Source organism: Rousettus aegyptiacus, unplaced genomic scaffold, assembly GCF_014176215.1.
Source record: "Rousettus aegyptiacus isolate mRouAeg1 unplaced genomic scaffold, mRouAeg1.p scaffold_m13_p_11, whole genome shotgun sequence".
NCBI classification, from domain to species: domain Eukaryota; kingdom Metazoa; phylum Chordata; class Mammalia; order Chiroptera; family Pteropodidae; genus Rousettus; species Rousettus aegyptiacus.
The window spans coordinates 93,191,513-93,207,336 of record NW_023416286.1 but is presented as its reverse complement, the minus strand read 5'-3'; positions in this window follow the sequence as shown (position 1 = coordinate 93,207,336).

The following is a 15,824-nucleotide window of genomic DNA, read 5'->3' as shown; positions in this document are numbered from 1 at the left end:
TGTGTTTATAGTTTAAACACAGAAGAAGTTAATTACCATGATGTAGAAAAACAATTCAGATTTAATTATCACACTAATTTGGGATCTACTGCATCATTTTCTTCTACTAGAGAAAATCGGATTCTTAGTTCGCTCCCAGGTTCTTAAAATATACACAGTAAATCACAGTTAATGATGATAATATTGATATCAGGGTTATCGTGCCTTTTGGTAAAGATCTCACTGGAAAAGTTTATGTCATTCTTGGCAACTTAAAACAAATATATGCTGTTCAAAAATTGGAAAATATTTGCTCATACCCAACCTACTAGAAAAGCACATTGCATACTATTACTGAAATATGATGCATTTTGAAAATGCTAAGAAAGACCATAAAGTTGAACGCAGACAGTTAAAAGCAACTCTTTCATGATCACAGATTTATGGCTCAGTTAATCAATATTTGAATTATACGTGTGTAGCTCAGTCATTAAACCATTTCTCCACAAACTACCAATTAATATTAATGAGAAATTCAGCGGCATTCAGCAGCAGGATTCTGCCACTATGCCAGAATAATCATTGATTTTAATTTTAAATATTAATGTCACATAATATTTTTATTACATAATATTTTTATTAGCTTAAAGCAGTAAATGCGGAGAAACAGCAAGTTTCACTGAAGTCAGGTGAGACTCCATCCTAGGAGATCTGACAGCGAAGCTGTGGACAGTAACTGGTCAGCGAGGCGCGAACTGCTCTCCAGCCATTGGCATATGACCGTGAACGATCACGACCCTCACAAGGAATAGCCCCCCCGTGGGGTCATTTGTTTGCAGTGTTTGGCCAGTCTGTCCGAAGAGCTGCCTGTTGTCAGAGATAACGTGGTTCATTCTCGACAAGAAATCGAACCAAGGAACAGAGCGACCGAAACGAGCTGGCACTTTGTACCAGAGGGAGAAGAACAGAGAGAAAAGCTCGGCGAAAAGTGACCACAGGTGAACAGCAACCTTTTCGGGGCACCAGCACCTTGGTGTGAGAGGCCCGATAAAATACGGGCCATGCCCAGCCCGGCTCCCTATGTCTGAAAGAGCAAAAAACCATGTCCTCCGATGCTCGCCGAGTAGAGAAGACAGGTGTTTGTTTTTTAAAGGGAAGCTCTTTAATCAAATGATGATAAGATGATGCCGGAACCTAATTAACAGAAATGTGGCAAATAAAAAGTACTCAGATCCTGTCACCCCTGGCAAGGGCCCCAAACCAGACTCGTTCTCTGTTTGGGACCTCGGACTTACAAAACGTGTGAGCCGATCGGGAGAAAGCCTCTCTCGCTCCTGCGTAACGCCACGCCTGCTCCTCAGAGTCCTGTCTCTGAAGAGTGTTCCCCAGTTTTCAGAGGAAAGGGAAGGTAACATTATTTCGCTTCCATTATTAACAGTGAAGGGTTTACAAACCACCCGCCTCCGATAGGAAGTCGACATCACATTAAAAATTTCTTCTGAAGTATATGTCTACGTGTTTTGCCATCGCAAGTTTATGATGATGGATTTTTAAGTTGAGAATTTCTTTGAAGGTCAGGAGTCGATTTCCTCATTCCCTTTTAACTTGATAACGCGATGTAGGATGTTTGTAAACCGTAATGTTGCTGACACCACTTCTTTCTCAAAGGAAAAAAATGAAAATGCCATAAAAATGCCACTGAGTTCATTTTAATGCCACGTGTCAATGTGACTTCTGAAGCCATGATTTCTGAAGAAATACATATGAATTTACAGGGTAATTTTCTTAAAAAATAGAAAGCAAGCTTAGTTATTTGTTGAAATTATGATATCCTTCAAAAGCTAAGAGATAGTTCAAACGTAACGAAAGCATTCCTAGTTAACTGGCTATAACTCCTTATAAACAATAACATTAATGATTTAAAAATAAGGTCGTTCCCTACCAGAGAGAAGAGAATAAAACGCACATATTGGACAGAAAATTAATGCCCATTATTGAGCCTAACATTTCCAATTGTTCCCAGTAGGTGTGAACAGTATATCTTGGAAAAGCTTTTATGTTTAATTCAGAGAAAGTACTCCCCCCCCAGTTCCTTAGATAATATTCAAATTGTGATGATAAATAAAACTATTACATTACTTCTACTTTTAAAATGCTGTATTTCAAATGGTTATGTATATTTATATGATATTTTGAATGTCTTGTACTATATGGAGCTTTGATTATTAAATGGGTAAAAACACTGCATTAAATGTATTTTAGAAGCAAGATAGAGTAGAAATAGTCAATGAAATTAATAACAGAATATTAATATGAACACATTTTATGTGTTTTATGTAAATTTTCATTTTGTATACATAAGCAATTGTGTATATATACAGTGACGAACAGGACATTCACAACCACGCAGACTAACATCACAAACATAACACTGGGCAAAGAAAGAATGATTTTAAATGATGGTGCTATATATAATTCAACTTGAAAAATAAAACCATCAGACGGTTAACTAAATGGTGTTCTTGTCAGAGGTGGTCTAAGGAAGTTAGGATCGTGCTTGCTACATTGGTGAGGAAGGGCCGCAGAGTTGAAACTAATCTCTGTCAATACTAAAAAAAACACTCTCTTGAGAGAAATATCCAGATCATGTAATTCAAAGAGTACATAAACTTAAACATTTTTTTCTAGTGACGTAATTCTTTTCCTAAGATGCTGTAATGTTGTCAGCTCCCTCCTCGTTCGGCTCCAAAAGTCTTTGCTATGAGAGTCCCCAGCACTGTGATTACCCTTGTCTCGCCGGCAGACTGGAGTTCCACAAAGGAAATTCAGGACAGAAGGACATTCCAAGGACGTTAATGTCTGAATACCTCGAGGTGCCCTGAGAATTACGGAAGACCCTTCAGAGAGGCTCAAATGTCACCTCGGTCATTCCTTAAGTCTACCCAAATAAAAGTGACTCGAAATTCCTTTCGAGCAGTCAGATGTCCAGCAGAGATGTGGCTAGTGATGGGAGCAGAGCTTGCCACCCTCTTTTGGGATATTGATTATTCTAAGCTGATTATTTTTAAGAAACGACAGACACAGGAAGAAGCTTTGACCTGCCCCCTAACTGCCAGAGACCCTGTTCCGGGAAGGGGCCGAGCATCACAGGTAACCACAGTTTCGTATGAACTGGTGTGACAGACAAGCAGGAGCACGACAAGGCCCCTTGGATCAAAGTCCTCTCTGCGTCCCAGCACGGCCCAGCAGACATGCCGTCTCCTTGTGCATTGCCCTCCTGCCCGAACCATAATCTCCGTCTCTCAGCTCAAGTTGGCATGTCAGTCTCAGCTGGACCTGGGTCCCGTTTCTTACAGAACCCCCATAATTAGCTCGGTTATTTTTTTTTCCTGTTAATCTGTCTCACGTCAATTGGATTATTAGACCATCCGGAAGAACTTAGAAGGGTAGAAGGAAAATTATTGTTTGTCCTCCTCTCCTACAGTGGGTGAGGGAAAGGAGGGAGAACACGGGACAATATTTCTGGGGGAGGAAATGACGCCGTCATATCCACTCACAAATCTCACCACGGGCAAAACCATGGCCGAGATCACACTCCCTAAGCTGCTCAAGTCTCCATTTCTGGTTTGGGAATTCTCTTTTCGTCCTTTTAGGAAGAAATTAAATGCCCCAAGGTCTGGCTGCACCTACAGAGCTGAGGGCTTCTCAGGAGAGTCCGGCCGTGCCTGCTGAAACGCTCGTGGGCTAACAGTGCCCTCACACCGATGCGTTTCAACTGGGCCTCCATGACGGTCTGAGGAGGAACCGGATACCGCATCTCACTGTCGGATGGGATCCGTACGGTGCGCTTTTGCATGAGCTTCATATATGAACTTCATCCCCACGTGCCCCGGGCCCCTCCCTCACACCTGAACGAATCAAAGATCACACATTCCATCAAAAGTGAGGAAGTCTGCATTCTGTTGGTTTGTTTTAAGATTTATGGAAAGAACAGTGATTCCTTCCTGGAGCCAGCATGTAAGTCAAGGCTGACGACTGATCGAAGTCAAATCACGAGGTAGAAGTTTAGTTTCAGACCCCAACATACAGTGTTGAGCCCTTTCTTAGCTGGGCGGCTGGCCCCTCTGATTTTATATTCTCCGTTCAGTTTCTTCTTATCTTCACGTCTTATCTGTTCAATAGTTTAAAAGAATCTAATGTTATTATGCGCACTAAATACTTCAGTAACAACTTAATGTGCGTTTCCTGAGGGATATTTGCGTTTTGAATAGAGAACACCTTTTTAATTCAAAAGAAGGCCTTTTGGCGGTGGAATTAGAGATCAGCCTCAGGTTGGTCCTGCATAAATCTTTTCTCAAAATCTCTCAGTGCGGCGTTTTATTTTGATACCAGTCTTGACACATTATTCAGACAGAGTCCGCGGTTGGCGTACGTGGGCCAGACGGGGCCACTTACATCTCCCTCATTCGGCACGGGATTTTCACAAATGCAAGCCCGAGTTTAAAAACCGGTTTCCTATAACAATTCAACGTTCCAGCTTCACAGGAAAAGAGGAAAAGGCTGTCCAGCCGTGCTGTCCTCGAACTCCCACGAGGCAACGATGATCGGAAGCAGCCAACTAGTTCTGGCCGCCTAACCGGACCAGGACTTTGGTCATCCCCGTCATTCCTCCTCAAACACCGAGGCCGAATGTCAGTTACCGTTCACTGCCAGGCCCCATTTTTCTTATGTTAGAAAATTACCGGGTGCTGTGGGTCTATCGAAAGTAAAGAAAGAAGAGACACACAAGGCCACTCGACTTTTCTGGACTTGGGCCGACTTTGCCGGATCGTTTCTGCTCCTTCACCAGTCTCTGTAGATGTTTGAGTTTGGGACTTTTAGCTTCATTGAGCATGGCCACCCACGTTGAGCCATTTGGCCAGGAAAAAAAAAAAAGGGTATGTTTGAGGACTCAATTTGGGTAGAAAAAGAGATTGTAAGAAAAGGAGAGAAGGGAGATCATTTTATACACAGAAGAACGACGAATGCGTATTTCTCATATTTATGCCCCCCCAAAACAAAGCCGCCCAAAGAACAGTGGAAATCGCTGCTTTAGCGCAGAGGGGAGCGGCAGAGGCTCCACATGGGCGGAGGGCTGGGTGGGGGGGGGGAAGGGAGCCGGGGGGAGCGGGGCTCACAGGGCGGTCCGCGAGCTCAGCCTTCAAGGGTGCGAGGGACTTTTTCTTGGCAGCGGGAACGCGGTGACTTCACGGTGACGGCTGGGAGTAAATACTGGAACTCTGACTTATTCTTTCCCGTTTCCATTTTTTTTTTCTTTCTTACGGCATTCGTTATTATTTCCCACGCCGAAAGCCTCGCGCGGAGGGGTCGGGATGACGGGGGCATCAAATCCAGCAACCTCGCGTGGCTCACCGCCCACATAATCCCCCGCACCGGGATTGCAGGGCGGGGAGCAGCAGGGCGGGGAGCAGCAGGATGGGGGGCGAGGACGGGGCGGGAGGCCGGGGGCGCGGCGCGGCCTGGCGCAGGGCGACACTCCCGAGCCCCCCGCTCCTCGCCCCGACGTGAGACGCAGACTCCCGTCTTGCCGGCTTCACGGGGCCGCTGCGCAAGTGTCGGAAAACGTGATGTAACCGATGACGTGTCCTTCACCGACGAGGTGTCATCCTCGAGGACGCCCGGCATAGCCGGTACTTACTAGTTTTAAAAAATACACTGTATTTCTAATTCTGGAAGACTCGGGGAGCCCAGACACCAGTACTTACTAGTTTTAAAAAATACACTTTATTTCTAAGTTTGGAAGACTTGGGGTGCCCAGACAATGGCAAAGACAGCACAGAGCCATCGCGTCCGCCGCTCACCCGTTTTCAGGTGCCCCGAGGTGGTTAATCTCCGTTTCTGTGCTGCGCTTGCCAGGCCTCGGGAGCTCGCCTGGGCGCCGTGCCCTGACCTTGACCTCAGACTTGACCCGGGGTTGGCCAGTTTCCCACTAACGCGCGTTTCCCGTCCGGGGTCCCGCCCGGGAGGCCACGTCGCGGAGAGCGGACCTTGCGGTCTCCTGCGACTTGCGACGGTTTCTCAGTCTCGCCTTGTTCCTGCGGCCCGACCGTTCCCAGTGCTGAGGCTGGTGGGGTGGTTGTGATTAGACTGGGCTCATGGGCTTTTGGGAGAAATGCCGTAGCCCAACGCGGGCTTTTGTCACGTCCTATCGCGGGGACCTGGTACCCACGGTCGCCAGGAATGTTCGCCTCAGTCGCCCAGGGCAGGGGGCGTCTGCCAGCCCTGTCCACTCCCATTTTCCCTTCTTCATGAGGCACCGAGTCCAGCCGACCCTCTGGGGAGAGGGGCGGGGATAAATCCACCTCCTGGGTGTAGAGGTACCTGCAGAATAGTATTCGGATTTCTTCTGTAAGGAAAGTCCACATTTTTAAAGCCATCAAACAACAGACACACTATCAGTTGATATATTTCCTTAAAAAAAAAAAATTCCCTGCTTTCTTAACCTCTTGTTAAGAGTGCTAAGATTAGCTTTTCAGCCAACTGGCAGGGAATAGATGGGAAATGAAGAGTCACTATATATATACGTATGTGTGTGTGTATATATATATATACGTACATATGTATATATGTGTATATATACACTCTTTATCTATAAATATTATATTCTAAAGAATCCACAAACTAGAACATAAGTCTCTTCCCGCTCGAGAGTTAACTGTCATGATTCCAGCCACTTCAGTGACAAACTGCACTCCTGGGTCACAGGCGGATGTCACTACTGAGTGACAATGTGCAGTTTCTCTTCCATGGGGTTGGTGCCTAAATGCTAAACTCGCCGTAGACGGAAGAAGCAACGTGCTAGACCCATTATTTTAATTTTGCCCTGGAAGGGCATTTTTAAATTCGAATACTCAAAATAACATTTATTTGGTTTCTGAAAACCGACCGACATAAAGTGGTGTCTGGGCGTTTCTAAGTCAGTTTTAAAGTCTGAAGTCCGTTTAGGCGGGAACAGCTTCTCCACATGTTTGTCTTTAATTATGCATCTCGATTCTCGCAATGGCTAATAAAGTGACAAATTAGAATATCATCACTCTTTTTGCAAACTAGTAGGGTTTGCGTTTTATCCACAAAGCTTATTAATTGTTGTTAGCTAGAATCAATTAAAAGTCGGGGCGGGGGGCGTGCCGCTTATGAGCTGGTGGTATTTAACAAGGTTTGGAGGGTTGTAGCCATGTTTCTTTCCTACAGAATCCGGAGCGCCTTCGTGTGTCTGTGCCTGCTAAGCTGGATTGTCAAGACAGATTCAGAGATAGGAAGGGGAAAAGGAAAGAGAGAGAGAAGGGAGCAAGGGAGTTGGACTTGATTAATAGAGGAAAGAAAATAGACACCCCCCCCAATCTAGCTTTGGGGAGCTTTTTCGTGGAGATTTCTTGAGCTCAGAGAAAACACAGAAATCTGCCATTTCCCCGATGTTCAATTATGATCAATTTGATGTATTCGTCTCACAGATGATTTCCACTGGAAAACTTTTATTGGTTGCTATTTCGTGTCATATAAAATACTGAGTGGTACATGAAAATCGGGGTCCATTTTTGACACTTTTATTTACAGGAAAAATTTGGTCAGGGACTTTCTTCTCTCTTAAAAGGAATTGTGGAAAACATAACAGAGTGCATCTTTAATCATTATATTTTAAAAAGAAAGCTCATTTAAGTTTAGGTAGTAGCTCATCTTAAGATGAGACATTTTTGTAGGTTTGAATGTGTTAGATTCTTTGTTACTAAATGAATTGTTAGATAGTGAAAGAAATCTTACTAAAAAAATAGCTACCATTTATTGAGCAGTTACTATGTGCCTGGCATTGTGGCAAGGACTTTACATATGTTATCTTATTTAGTTTTCAGAATAACACTGTGGGAAGATATTATTATCTCTACTTTATAGATGGGAAAATTGAGTTTTAGGCAGACTAAATAATTTACTTATCCAAGATGAGAGAACCAGAAAGTGACAGCCCTGATTCTACCAGACTCAGACCTTGCTCCCGTAGGAGACATTTTTACGGCTAAATCACATTCAGATCGATCTTATCTTGGTAGCAGCAAATCATTATGCTAACTCTCATACTTGTATTTACTTTGATTATACATTGACACTTAATCCAAGAAACTCTGGAAAATATCCAGACCTGTCCACCTCCCCCCAAAACCAAACTTTTTTTCTCTTTAATAAAGAACGAGAAAAAAACTGGATTTGGGTTCACACACTATGTTATGACCCCTAAAAGCATCTCGATCGTTGCACACTCCTGGCAAAAGAATCACACCCTGGAATTTATCTTAGAAGAGTAGGTCAGAATTTTATTGTAAGTTTGAACACTTTGGATTCGTTGTTACTAAATGAACTGTAAGATGGAAGAAGAAAAATTCTGTAGAATCTGGCTGGAGAAAATAAAGAATTCAAAACCGATGGTTTGGATTAATTTATTACATTGGGAAGCTTCATTTCGGGTTGTTTTTATCATTCTCCGGCACTAATTAGTCCAACGGAACTTTACGAAGACTTTAGGCTGTTATTTTTAATCTAAGAAGTGTAGAAACAAGAAATAGGGAAAATGTTAATTTATGGCAAAAAAATGTATCTTTTCACCTATATCTCTGCTGGGGTTTGTTGAACTCTTGATAAGTTTATCTCAGACAGGTTTAGCTAACACGCGGGCAGGGAATTTCATGATTCTGGCCTGATTGGCTGTTGGTAATGTTATCCGTCTCATTACAGAACTAGGAAGCTTTTTTTAGAGGAGGAAATAATAGGATGATCAGACCTCTCATTTTACATTGTTACGAGGTCATGAAACAATTCAGCAGCCAAACCAAGCCGAGAACTGGGCGTTCCTGACTTCTGCCCTGTGTTTAGCTATATTGCAGTTTCTGCCTCTCCTGTTTCTGCCTCTTTACAGACAAAAATGAAGGTTAGGAGTGTCAATCAAAACCCAGATGATGCTTCTCCCTTTTTTCTGTTTGACTAGACTCAAAGGCTCCTCTGAATCTAGGAAACTACATCTTTCCTCTTTTAGCTGTACCGTAATTATTTGTTTTCTAAGCACTGTCCAAGCTCAGAGAAGACCCGCAACACAACTGGACCAGAAGCAGGTGGTCAGTGAAGACTGAACATCTAGCAGTCGGGGCATTAAACGTAATTTCTAATTGAGCGGCACGACCGACTGTGAAAGAAATAATGGCCACATACGTAAAAACAAAAGGAGACAGAGAATATCATTGACAGGGAGGTCACAATACAAATAGAACTTAAGCTTCTCTCCGCCTAATGCCATTTTCGATATGCTTCAAGAGACCAGGTCTGCGCCCATGTTAACGAGGTAAGATCAGCGGCCGTGGGGTGCTAATCGGTTATTAACAGGAGAGTCAGACGCGGTTAGGCTGAGCGCTAACGCGCACCCTAATGTCCGGAAGCAAAAGGATTACAGGTCCAATTGCTTTTTGCTGCATTTCGGCCACTAGGAGGCTTCTGGTATAAAGAAACGCATACTGAACGTTCAGGAAAACCACATTCCAGTTCCAGCACTGGCCTTCATTCGAGCTCTACCCGGAATACGAATAAATTAATCGATTCAGTTCACCTCAGGCAAGTGGTAAATGGGTTATGACAGCTCTGATGTCTGAGTCATAGTGTGGGCGGGATCCAGACTCTGAACTTGAACTCGGGTCTTCGACTCCGCGTGTGGTGTTCTCGCCACTGCTGACCACTGTGAGTTTGAATCATGATGGCCAGAAGCCGCCTCTGACTTCTCCGGGGGAAGAGTACGCTCCTGAAAGCAGCATAGCGGTGTGTTTCATGTGTTCTTTCTTAAACCAGTAATAACGTGGGCCTTTTATTGTACTCTTTCGACTCAGAGGGTCCTAAGAAGATATAAAATTCATGCTGAATACATGAAAACTTGTTTTTAAAGACGTGTCCTTTGGAACATAGTCTAACAATATATTTTAAATATGTTTAGTTTATGCTTTTAAAAAGCAGACTGATGTTTGAGCCAGTTAACACTTGGGGAAGGCACCAGCCCAGACCCCCTTAGCAGGAGAACATTTTTTAAATTGGGTCGGGGAAGGAGCGGCAGTACAGTACGCTTGGCCAGCTCACTCCCAAAAAAATGACCAACCGTGAGACAAAGAGGCAAAGCAGAAACGCTCAAACAATACAACGAACAGAGCCTTTAGTTTCCCAGGGCAGCCTGGGGGAGAGGTGTTAAGCGGTTCAGAAAAAGTTAGGGGTGCAGGAAGGGGTGACTGAAGGAGGGTCCAGCAGGAAGGACCCACCCAGCCACGAGAAATGGCAGTGAGCAGGAGGAAGGAGGGAGCGACCCCTGTGAAACTGCCCATGGCAGGGCTCTAGAATTTGGGCAGCCATATTCTACTGTAGGTGGGTCGCTTTGCAGAGCCGACATGCAGCCCCCTCCTCGTCCTCCTCTAAGCCTTTAAAACACTGCCACCCGGTGCGGTCTTACTTTGGAGACAAAGAGGAAGTCTGTCCCCACTTTGGGGTGTGATGTGGGAGCTCTGGACTGAGGCAGATGGGGGTCTTACAGCTTAGTGACAAGAGACCAGAGTTTCCCCAAGCCGACTGGCAGAAACGTCGGGGCCTCCATGGATATGGGCTCGCACAGAGGCGGGAAAGAAGAACCGAACCCCAGAAGAGGAGGAGGGAACAGAAGAGAGTCTGGTAGAACTTTGGACCGAGTCTGGCTGTTTTCTAGAACATTCTTACACGCAGGTCTGCTCTTTGAGGGAGCACAGCGTCCGGCAGTTCACACATTGTTTACAATGCATGTCCCCCTTGGGGACCACCCCTACCTTCTTTACTGTGACTGAAACGTGCTTCTTCTTAAGTAGTTTGGTCCAGGGGATTAGATTAAGTTATTCTGCGTTTCAGGGGGCTTGTCCAATTGATAACTGGTTTCTACACCTAATTACACACTTTAATATTATAAGTAATCCAGGTTACTTGAAGAAGGATTAGGAAAAAAAAAATAAGTCGAAAGAAAAAAAATCCCTCAATATTTCCACATTTTAATAATTTGCAAGTTACTGTTTATTTCAATTACCTACTAAAATTTACCTGTACTAATCAAGGGGTGGGTGACTTGGTTAGTATATTTCGAGATATGTTAGGATTTTACACTCCAAACTTTGGGATTCTGTGAGACTCAAAGACGACAAGGCGGCCCGTGGCATTTTAGGCCTTACGATGGATGCAGCAGCTTAACAGAAGGTTGTTTTTGAAGAGACAGCGGTCGGGGTGGAGGGCCACACTCACAACCGAACGATCACGCCGCGTTGTAGCCAACTCTAGTGGAAGCAGCGGTACATTGACTGGAAGCCTAGAGAGCTTCAGCCAGTGGCCCGAGACGGTTGGAAAAGGCGTCACATGAAACACCGATTATTATACTCAGTTGTTGCTCTATAATCGGACAAAGGGCTGGGAAGCCGAGCTTATCGCCTGCCCGCATGTAGTAACTGTCCCCCGGACTGCTAATGCTCCCGAGCTGACGCGTTCCTCATGACACACACGTACCCGCACAGCGGCCACCGAGTCAGAGGGTCCACGTTTTTCCCATTCCTTCCCGGGCATGACGAGCGCCCTGTGTCTGCGCCTTCAAGGTAGAAGACACAGCGCTGCTAGTTACCCATCTCTCCTTGGAATAAAGAAAAGCAGAACCGAAAACCAGAAACGGAACAGTCGTCCTCTCTGTCTGTGTCCACGGCCAGTCTGTCCCTGTCGCTCTCTCCCCCCCTCCCCTCCGCTGCGCCTCCCTCCTTCCCTCTCCGGCCTCCACCTCCACCCTGCCCCTTACACGGCCATCGCCACCTCCGGCATCTACCTGCTGCCTCCCGGCGCCGGTGCTGCTCTTAGCTCTATTTTTGCCTTTGCATCCTCTGCTTCTTGCCACCTCCCTCATGCTCTTTAGCTTTTACCACACAGAGTCACTGACCTCTCAAAGACAGAACTGGCCCAAGAGCATTCTCTGTCCAGCCACACAGCCGCAGCCGTTGGCGAGTCGGCCCAGCCTGGTGTCTACAGGGCGGGCCCCAGCAGCCCCCAGCCAGCGCCGGGCGCTGAGACTCTGCTCCCCTCTTTTCTCCGTGACCCGTTTGGACAGAGCCGGTGCTCCGGGCACACTAGCTACGACACGGCGTCCGTGTTTAATAAGCAGTCGCGTTTAATAAGTGTGTAAGCCCGCCCGCTCTCAGTTCCCGTCGGGGTCTCCGATGAGGGGCTTTTCTTCACCAGTTGCATCCGAACGAATTGAGGAGGAAAGTGGCAGATGGAGGCCAAAATATCGCGATCAGAACTGATAAAGGCTCACGCGGAGAAGAGGATGTAGCTGAGTGAGGGCCACAGGGGCTGGCTCACTGAGCCCCTGAGCCGGCGGGCACGTGGCCCAGGGCATCCTCCCCCACACCCCCACCCCCTCCCCCCCACCCCTGGCCTTCCCCTCCTCCACCAGCACGGGGGTGGCAGAGGAGCCCCGCCCCATAAGGGAGGGTCCCCCACGGGAGGGGAGCAGAGGCAAGCACACACACAGGGCGCCCCACCCCCCAGGGTCTCCAGCTGCCCCGGGTGCTCGGGTGAGTGGACAGGTGTAGTTGAGAAACATTTCCCCGGAGGAAAAGCAGAGAGCTGGGGAAGAAGCATTTCCGCCCTGCCATTTCATAACGGCTGTGACATGAAATTAGGCACTTCAGAAAAATCGATGTTTGTTAAGTCCCAGTTAGTATTCTAATACCAAATCAAGTGCTTACGTGTCGGCTTTCTTCCGCTAGGTCATTGTATGACTAATTTGATCCTTGCAATGCATCTTATTCTGGTGAGGAGGGATTTAAGATTTTAAAGTACTGTAGAAACAGACCTTTGTAAATTCTCTCATACGTTATGACCGATTGGTGGCTAATATTATTATCCACAAAAAGTAATTCTTCTATAGAACTTATTATACTCATTTTTCTACATTTTCTGGGGAAATTGTAAAAAAAAAACACAGAACACACAGTTGTAGCATTGAAAAGCCTGAGATGACTTGATACAGGAAGAAAAAAGAAGGATTTGAAAGCAAAAGCATGACACCGACTCAGTATTAAATATAATTATGTACAGCTTGAGAAGTCATGCTGGGTCATGTAGAAAAAATACATATACATAATGCATCATGGACATTTTCCATTTCGATGGTTTACTGTGAAATACTTGCTATGTTAAATGTGATTTAACACTTTACCTTTTTCTTCTTATGAATAATTTATTGGTCGAAAATTTGTGCTACATTAATTCATAAAATAATAATACGGAGAAATCACACAGCGCTTTACATTTCCAAAGTAATGCTCAAATTTCAAACGAACAATGCAGACAGCATTCCCGGGAGCAGACCGCGGACTGTGGACACCTTCTTTCCGTGAGAGTTTCTGGGGAGCGTAGCGCATGAATCACTATGCTTAGAAACTGTGCATAACTAGACATATACAATTTCTACAAGGAAGAGGGGTCCTGCATCTACGAAACACATGAAAGAAAGTGCGAAGGAAAAGAGACGGGCGACTCTTATTATGATGATAGAACCCTGGGATAGCTGTGGCCGGCTAATAGGATACCGCGATAGCTCTGTCTAAAAATGGGAGAATGGACATTCCAGCAGCAATACAGGGCCTTGCTCAGAGGCTGCTTGAATTGGAGCCCAGGAAACCTGAGCTGTCGCTTGTCCCATGACACCCCTCCCCTACCCCCCATGTAAGAGATGGATGCGATGCTGTAAAATGTCGCGATGCCCATTTAAATTGGGCTTAAGACGCGATCCATCAAGGGAATGGGTAGTTGAGAAGTGAAGGAATGAAAGAAAAAATGGCAGAACGGCGAAGCCTACCATGATCTGAAATCGTTTATTTTACAGCCGACCCTGCTGAAGACTGTGGTTAGCTTTTTCAGTTACTGGAGCGCTTCCTGGGGTATCTCACAGTGTCTGTTGAGGAACAGGTGATGTATTCTGATAGAACTGAGGCAGGGAAAGGCGACCCCTCTTCCCCTGCTGAGCTACGCCTCCCTCGTGACCCTCTAGGGCTCTTTGGCACCTGACTCCTCCTACGGTCTCTCTCTGGCTGGTCCGTAGGCCAGGGGACCCTTCTTATATCAGGATATTTGATAATGCTGAGAATTCCTGTCTTTTAAAAAATTTCTCAGAGTGGAGACGTTAAGGAGAGGAATTTTGTAAACTATGTTCCTAGCTATTTCTGTCTCCGTTGCCAGATGCTTTCGAGAGGGTCCGTCTTCTCCAATACACACTGCAGACAAGGAATGCCTGTGACAGCCACCACTTGCTGGAGAATTCTCTCTGGGCGCTATTCCGTCCCTGCTCTGCTCTGTTTGGTGCCTCCGTGTCCTGCCTAATCCACTTTATAGTGGTGCCGGCTCCTGGACTCAGGAGAACGGCCAGTGTGAGTAGACGGCAGGCGTGTTTTGGTTGCTAATAACAGTGGCTCGAATGGCTAAGATTATTGCGCTCATCCAAGAGATGACAATACAGCAGCCTAACGAAGACACCAAGGATCCCGTCCCTTGTCACCGCTTTACTCCAGCATTCTTAGCGGGTTGGCTTCGGTCCTCACCCGCGTCACCCCCATGATTGAAAGAGGGCTTCTGCGCTTCAAGGTACTGTGGCATCCGCTTTCCATTTAGGTGGGAGGGAAGAGGAAGTGGCGACTGTCACGCGGTGACTCACACGTCAAGCGAGGCTGGGAAGCGGAGATTTTTAGCTTACGCTGTCTGTCTATTGGAAAGAAGGCCCTGGAAGAAGAGGGTTGGAAATGGACCTCGTATCAGCCAATCACGGTGTTTGCCACCAGCGTGAGCCGGAAAAGTCCCTTTCCAACTTCTCTTCGATGGTCAGAGTGATCGATCCCATGGGGTTTCCTATATTACACCCTCACGCTCCTTCCCTAATTTCACGAAGCACACCCCATTGGTTTAAACAGTAAATACCCACTCCAGAGGCTGCGCTAGGACAAGGATAATAATCACAATGTTACTGATTTGTTTGTTAATTACCTCAGTTAATGTTCAATTATTGAGTATCTATCTCCTGTTGCTGGGATACAATGTTCACTAATGTTTATTTCCTGTCATTGAACCACGTGTCCTATCTGCAAGGTGCTTTATCAGTTAGGAATGCTTTTAGATACTACGAGCAGAAAATTCAAATAAAAGTGACTTAAATCATATGAACACTCTATACTTTACTTTTAAAGATGCGAAAGGAGGCGTGTAGCTCCCCAGTATCATGGTGCCGGAATTATGTCTCTGTGACTCCCCTCATAGTTACAAGGAGGCTGCCACAGTCCCGAACATCTCATCCTTCAAGAATGTGCCTAAAGGCAGCTGGCACAGGGAGAGAACTGTCTCTCACGTCTCCTCCTTTTATCATCAGAGATTGCAATCTTCCCTAAGGGATTTCTCAGCAGACTCATTGGCTAGAATAGAGTCCTGTGACACCATAGCTTTAAGTGGGGTTAGAAAAGCGAAAAGGGAGAGTGAGTGGGGAATTAATAGAGGGCCGCCAACCGAAAATGCTGTCCTAGGTGCTCCACAGCTTTCCAGACACTTCCACAGTCGCGATCTCATCTCGTGACTCTGCGGGACTAAGTATACAGAAACTGAGACCTCGAGTGAGAGCTGAAGTGGTGTCTGCTGTGCGGGAACTTCGGGCTGGGAAACAATTTAAAGATCCTTTGAAGGTACAAATTGAAGGCAAGGATTTTAAAGACACACTGCACTTAGCC